This window comes from Paroedura picta, chromosome 17 (assembly GCF_049243985.1).
Source record: "Paroedura picta isolate Pp20150507F chromosome 17, Ppicta_v3.0, whole genome shotgun sequence".
Lineage (NCBI taxonomy): Eukaryota > Metazoa > Chordata > Lepidosauria > Squamata > Gekkonidae > Paroedura > Paroedura picta.
In genome coordinates, this window is record NC_135385.1 from 13,033,431 (window position 1) to 13,041,676 (window position 8,246).

An 8,246-nucleotide genomic window follows, 5' to 3' on the forward strand; every position below is an offset into this window, starting at 1 on the left:
AGAGACACTGGATGCTTACTGACATGACATCACAAAGACCTCATCTGTGTTTAATTGAGAAGAAAAAAACCTTTTACTGCCTTTTGGGGCGATCTTTAAACAGACTAAAAGTTAGAAAAGGGCCAGAGACACTGGATACCTACTGACATGATATCACAAAGACCTCCCCTGTGTTTAATTGAGGAGAAAAAACCTCTTACTGCCTTTTGGGGCCATCTTTAAACAGACTAAAAGTTAGAAAAGGGCCAGAGACACTGGATACCTACGGACATGATATCACAAAGACCTCCAATGTGTTTAATTGAGGAGAAAAAACCTCTTACTGCCTTTTGGGGCCATCTTTAAACAGACTAAAAGTTAGAAAACGGCCAGAGACACTGGATACCTACGGACATGATATCACAAAGACCTCACCTTTGTTTAATTGAGAAGAAAAAAACCTCTTACTGCCTTTTGGGCGATCTTTAAACAGTCTAGGAGTCAGAAAAGGGCCAGAGACACTGGATGCCTACTGACATGACATCACAAAGACCTCATCTGTGTTTAATTGAGAAAAAAAAAACCTCTTACTGCCTTTTGGGGCGATCCTTAAACAGTCTAGGAGTCAGAAAAGTGCCAGAGACACTGGATGCCTACTGACATGACATCACAAAGACCTCATCTGTGTTTAATTGAGAAAAAAAAAACCTCTTACTGCCTTTTGGGGCGATCTTTAAACAGACTAAAAGTCAGAAAAGGGCCAGAGACACTGGATACCTACTGACCTGACATCACAAAGACGTCACCTGTGTTTAATTGAGAAGAAAAAAACCTCTTAATGTCTTTTGAAGCGATCCTTAAATAGTCTAGGAGTCAGAAAAGGTCCAGAGACACTGGAGGCCTACTGACATGACATCACAAAGACCTCATCTGTGTTTAATTGAGAAAAAAAACCTCTTACTGTCTTTTGAAGCGATCCTTAAACAGTCTAGGAGTCAGAAAAGGGCCAGAGACACTGGAGGCCTACTGACATGACATCACAAAGACCTCATCTGTGTTTAATTGAGAAAAAAAACCTCTTACTGTCTTTTGAAGCGATCCTTAAACAGTCTAGGAGTCAGAAAAGGGCCAGAGACACTGGATGCCTACTGACATGACATCACAAAGACCTCATCTGTGTTTAATTGAGAAAAAAAACCTCTTACTGCCTTTTGGGGCGATCTTTAAACAGACTAAAAGTCAGAAAAGGGCCAGAGACACTGGATACCTACTGACCTGACATCACAAAGACCTCACCTGTGTTTAATTGAGAAGAAAAAAACCTCTTAATGTCTTTTGAAGCGATCCTTAAACAGTCTAGGAGTCAGAAAAGGGCCAGAGACACTGGAGGCCTACTGACCTGACATCACAAAGACCTCATCTGTGTTTAATTGAGAAAAAAAACCTCTTACTGTCTTTTGAAGCAATCCTTAAACAGTCTAGGAGTCAGAAAAGGGCCAGGGACACAGGAGGCCTACTGACATGACATCACAAAGACCTCATCTGTGTTTAATTGAGAAAAAAAACCTCTTACTGTCTTTTGAAGCGATCCTTAAACAGTCTAGGAGTCAGAAAAGGGCCAGAGACACTGGAGGCCTACTGACATGACATCACAAAGACCTCATCTGTGTTTAATTGAGAAAAAAAACCTCTTACTGTCTTTTGAAGCGATCCTTAAACAGTCTAGGAGTCAGAAAAGGGCCAGAGACACTGGAGGCCTACTGACATGACATCACAAAGACATCATCTGTGTTTAATTGAGAAAAAAAACCTCTTACTGTCTTTTGAAGCAATCCTTAAACAGTCTAGGAGTCAGAAAAGGGCCAGGGACACAGGAGGCCTACTGACATGACATCACAAAGACCTCATCTGTGTTTAATTGGGGATAAAAACCTCTTACTGTCTTTTGAAGCCATCCTTAAACAATCTAGGAGTCAGAAAATGGCCAGAGACACTGGATGCCTACTGACATGACATCACAAAGACCTCATCTGTGTTTAATTGAGAAAAAAAACCTCTTACTGTCTTTTGAAGTGATCCTTAAACAGTCTAGGAGACAGAAAAGGGCCAGAGACACAGGATGCCTACTGACATGACATCACAAAGACCTCATCTGTGTTTAATTGAGAAAAAAAACCTCTTACTGTCTTTTGAAGCGATCCTTAAACAGTCTAGGAGTCAGAAAAGGGCCAGAGACACTGGATGCCTACTGACATGACATCACAAAGACCTCATCTGTGTTTAATTGAGAAAAAAAACCTCTTACTGCCTTTTGGGGCGATCTTTAAACAGACTAAAAGTCAGAAAAGGGCCAGAGACACTGGATACCTACTGACCTGACATCACAAAGACCTCACCTGTGTTTAATTGAGAAGAAAAAAACCTCTTAATGTCTTTTGAAGCGATCCTTAAACAGTCTAGGAGTCAGAAAAGGGCCAGAGACACTGGAGGCCTACTGACCTGACATCACAAAGACCTCATCTGTGTTTAATTGAGAAAAAAAACCTCTTACTGTCTTTTGAAGCAATCCTTAAACAGTCTAGGAGTCAGAAAAGGGCCAGGGACACAGGAGGCCTACTGACATGACATCACAAAGACCTCATCTGTGTTTAATTGAGAAAAAAAACCTCTTACTGTCTTTTGAAGCGATCCTTAAACAGTCTAGGAGTCAGAAAAGGGCCAGAGACACTGGAGGCCTACTGACATGACATCACAAAGACCTCATCTGTGTTTAATTGAGAAAAAAAACCTCTTACTGTCTTTTGAAGCGATCCTTAAACAGTCTAGGAGTCAGAAAAGGGCCAGAGACACTGGAGGCCTACTGACATGACATCACAAAGACCTCATCTGTGTTTAATTGAGAAAAAAAACCTCTTACTGTCTTTTGAAGCAATCCTTAAACAGTCTAGGAGTCAGAAAAGGGCCAGGGACACAGGAGGCCTACTGACATGACATCACAAAGACCTCATCTGTGTTTAATTGGGGATAAAAACCTCTTACTGTCTTTTGAAGCCATCCTTAAACAATCTAGGAGTCAGAAAATGGCCAGAGACACTGGATGCCTACTGACATGACATCACAAAGACCTCATCTGTGTTTAATTGAGAAAAAAAACCTCTTACTGTCTTTTGAAGTGATCCTTAAACAGTCTAGGAGACAGAAAAGGGCCAGAGACACAGGATGCCTACTGACATGACATCACAAAGACCTCATCTGTGTTTAATTGAGAAAAAAAACCTCTTACTGTCTTTTGAAGTGATCCTTAAACAGTCTAGGAGACAGAAAAGGGCCAGAGACACAGGATGCCTACTGACATGACATCACAAAGACCTCATCTGTGTTTAATTGAGAAAAAAAACCTCTTACTGTCTTTTGAAGCCATCCTTAAACAGTCTAGGTGTCAGAAAAGGGCCAGAGACACTGGATGCCTACTGACATGACATCACAAAGACCTCGTCTGTGTTTAATTGAGAAAAAAAAACCTCTTACTGTCTTTTGAAGCGATCCTTAAACAGTCTAGGAGTCAGAAAAGGGCCAGAGACACTGGAGGCCTACTGACATGACATCACAAAGACCTCATCTGTGTTTAATTGAGAAAAAAAACCTCTTACTGTCTTTTGAAGCGATCCTTAAACAGTCTAGGAGTCAGAAAATGGCCAGAGACAATGGAGGCCTACTGACATGACATCACAAAGACCTCATCTGTGTTTAATTGAGAAAAAAAACCTCTTACTGTCTTTTGAAGCGATCCTTAAACAGTCTAGGAGTCAGAAAAGGGCCAGAGACACTGGATGCCTACTGACATGACATCACAAAAACCTCATCTGTGTTTAATTGAGAAAAAAACCTCTTACTGTCTTTTGAAGCGATCCTTAAACTATCTAGGAGTCAGAAAAGGGCCAGAGACACTGGATGCCTACTGACATGACATCACAAAGACCTCATCTGTGTTTAATTGAGAAAAAAAAACCTCTTACTGTCTTTTGGAGCGATCCTTAAACAGTCTAGGAGTCAGAAAACGGCCAGGGACACAGGAGGCCTACTGACATGACATCACAAAGACCTCATCTGTGTTTAATTGGGGAAAAAAACCTCTTACTGTCTTTTGAAGCGATCCTTAAACTATCTAGGAGTCAGAAAAGGGCCAGAGACACTGGATGCCTACTGACATGACATCACAAAGACCTCATCTGTGTTTAATTGAGAAAAAAAACCTCTTTCTGTCTTTTGAAGTGATCCTTAAACAGTCTAGGAGTCAGAAAAGGGCCAGAGACACTGGATGCCTACTGACATGACATCACAAAGACCTCATCTGTGTTTAATTGAGAAAAAAAAAACCTCTTACTGCCTTTTGGGGCGATCTTTAAACAGACTAAAAGTCAGAAAAGGGCCAGAGACACTGGATACCTACTGACCTGACATCACAAAGACCTCACCTGTGTTTAATTGAGAAGAAAAAAACCTCTTAATGTCTTTTGAAGCGATCCTTAAATAGTCTAGGAGTCAGAAAAGGTCCAGAGACACTGGAGGCCTACTGACATGACATCACAAAGACCTCATCTGTGTTTAATTGAGAAAAAAAACCTCTTACTGTCTTTTGAAGCGATCCTTAAACAGTCTAGGAGTCAGAAAAGGGCCAGAGACACTGGAGGCCTACTGACATGACATCACAAAGACCTCATCTGTGTTTAATTGAGAAAAAAAACCTCTTACTGTCTTTTGAAGCGATCCTTAAACAGTCTAGGAGTCAGAAAAGGGCCAGAGACACTGGATGCCTACTGACATGACATCACAAAGACCTCATCTGTGTTTAATTGAGAAAAAAAACCTCTTACTGCCTTTTGGGGCGATCTTTAAACAGACTAAAAGTCAGAAAAGGGCCAGAGACACTGGATACCTACTGACCTGACATCACAAAGACCTCACCTGTGTTTAATTGAGAAGAAAAAAACCTCTTAATGTCTTTTGAAGCGATCCTTAAACAGTCTAGGAGTCAGAAAAGGGCCAGAGACACTGGAGGCCTACTGACCTGACATCACAAAGACCTCATCTGTGTTTAATTGAGAAAAAAAACCTCTTACTGTCTTTTGAAGCAATCCTTAAACAGTCTAGGAGTCAGAAAAGGGCCAGGGACACAGGAGGCCTACTGACATGACATCACAAAGACCTCATCTGTGTTTAATTGAGAAAAAAAACCTCTTACTGTCTTTTGAAGCGATCCTTAAACAGTCTAGGAGTCAGAAAAGGGCCAGAGACACTGGAGGCCTACTGACATGACATCACAAAGACCTCATCTGTGTTTAATTGAGAAAAAAAACCTCTTACTGTCTTTTGAAGCGATCCTTAAACAGTCTAGGAGTCAGAAAAGGGCCAGAGACACTGGAGGCCTACTGACATGACATCACAAAGACATCATCTGTGTTTAATTGAGAAAAAAAACCTCTTACTGTCTTTTGAAGCAATCCTTAAACAGTCTAGGAGTCAGAAAAGGGCCAGGGACACAGGAGGCCTACTGACATGACATCACAAAGACCTCATCTGTGTTTAATTGGGGATAAAAACCTCTTACTGTCTTTTGAAGCCATCCTTAAACAATCTAGGAGTCAGAAAATGGCCAGAGACACTGGATGCCTACTGACATGACATCACAAAGACCTCATCTGTGTTTAATTGAGAAAAAAAACCTCTTACTGTCTTTTGAAGTGATCCTTAAACAGTCTAGGAGACAGAAAAGGGCCAGAGACACAGGATGCCTACTGACATGACATCACAAAGACCTCATCTGTGTTTAATTGAGAAAAAAAACCTCTTACTGTCTTTTGAAGTGATCCTTAAACAGTCTAGGAGACAGAAAAGGGCCAGAGACACAGGATGCCTACTGACATGACATCACAAAGACCTCATCTGTGTTTAATTGAGAAAAAAAACCTCTTACTGTCTTTTGAAGCCATCCTTAAACAGTCTAGGAGTCAGAAAAGGGCCAGAGACACTGGATGCCTACTGACATGACATCACAAAGACCTCATCTGTGTTTAATTGAGAAAAAAAAACCTCTTACTGTCTTTTGAAGCGATCCTTAAACAGTCTAGGAGTCAGAAAAGGGCCAGAGACACTGGAGGCCTACTGACATGACATCACAAAGACCTCATCTGTGTTTAATTGAGAAAAAAAACCTCTTACTGTCTTTTGAAGCGATCCTTAAACAGTCTAGGAGTCAGAAAATGGCCAGAGACAATGGAGGCCTACTGACATGACATCACAAAGACCTCATCTGTGTTTAATTGAGAAAAAAAACCTCTTACTGTCTTTTGAAGCGATCCTTAAACAGTCTAGGAGTCAGAAAAGGGCCAGAGACACTGGATGCCTACTGACATGACATCACAAAGACCTCATCTGTGTTTAATTGAGAAAAAAACCTCTTACTGTCTTTTGAAGCGATCCTTTAACAATCTAGGAGTCAGAAAAGTGCCAGAGACACTGGATGCCTACTGACATGACATCACAAAGACCTCATCTGTGTTTAATTGAGAAAAAAAACCTCTTACTGTCTTTTGAAGCGATCCTTAAACAGTCTAGGAGTCAGAAAAGGGCCAGAGACACTGGAGGCTTACTGACATGACATCACAAAGACCTCATCTGTGTTTAATTGAGAAAAAAAAACCTCTTACTGTCTTTTGAAGCGATCCTTAAACAGTCTAGGAGTCAGAAAAGGGCCAGAGACACTGGAGGCCTACTGACATGACATCACAAAGACCTCATCTGTGTTTAATTGAGAAAAAAAAACTCTTACTGTCTTTTGAAGCGATCCTTAAACAGTCTAGGAGTCAGAAAAGGGCCAGAGACAATGGAGGCCTACTGACATGACATCACAAAGACCTCATCTGTGTTTAATTGGGGATAAAAACCTCTTACTGTCTTTTGAAGCCATCCTCAAACAATCTAGGAGTCAGAAAATGGCCAGAGACACTGGAGGCCTACTGACATGACATCACAAAGACCTCATCTGTGTTTAATTGAGAAAAAAAACCTCTTACTGTCTTTTGAAGCGATCCTTAAACAGTCTAGGAGTCAGAAAAGGGCCAGAGACAATGGAGGCCTACTGACATGACATCACAAAGACCTCATCTGTGTTTAATTGAGAAAAAAAACCTCTTACTGTCTTTTGAAGCGATCCTTAAACAGTCTAGGAGTAAGAAAAGGGACAGAGACACTGGATGCTTACTGACATGACATCACAAAGACCTCATCTGTGTTTAATTGAGAAGAAAAAAACCTTTTACTGCCTTTTGGGGCGATCTTTAAACAGACTAAAAGTTAGAAAAGGGCCAGAGACACTGGATACCTACTGACATGATATCACAAAGACCTCCCCTGTGTTTAATTGAGGAGAAAAAACCTCTTACTGCCTTTTGGGGCCATCTTTAAACAGACTAAAAGTTAGAAAAGGGCCAGAGACACTGGATACCTACGGACATGATATCACAAAGACCTCCAATGTGTTTAATTGAGGAGAAAAAACCTCTTACTGCCTTTTGGGGCCATCTTTAAACAGACTAAAAGTTAGAAAACGGCCAGAGACACTGGATACCTACGGACATGATATCACAAAGACCTCACCTTTGTTTAATTGAGAAGAAAAAAACCTCTTACTGCCTTTTGGGCGATCTTTAAACAGTCTAGGAGTCAGAAAAGGGCCAGAGACACTGGATGCCTACTGACATGACATCACAAAGACCTCATCTGTGTTTAATTGAGAAAAAAAAAACCTCTTACTGCCTTTTGGGGCGATCCTTAAACAGTCTAGGAGTCAGAAAAGTGCCAGAGACACTGGATGCCTACTGACATGACATCACAAAGACCTCATCTGTGTTTAATTGAGAAAAAAAAAACTCTTACTGCCTTTTGGGGCGATCTTTAAACAGACTAAAAGTCAGAAAAGGGCCAGAGACACTGGATACCTACTGACCTGACATCACAAAGACCTCACCTGTGTTTAATTGAGAAGAAAAAAACCTCTTAATGTCTTTTGAAGCGATCCTTAAATAGTCTAGGAGTCAGAAAAGGTCCAGAGACACTGGAGGCCTACTGACATGACATCACAAAGACCTCATCTGTGTTTAATTGAGAAAAAAAACCTCTTACTGTCTTTTGAAGCGATCCTTAAACAGTCTAGGAGTCAGAAAAGGGCCAGAGACACTGGAGGCCTACTGACATGACATCACAAAGAC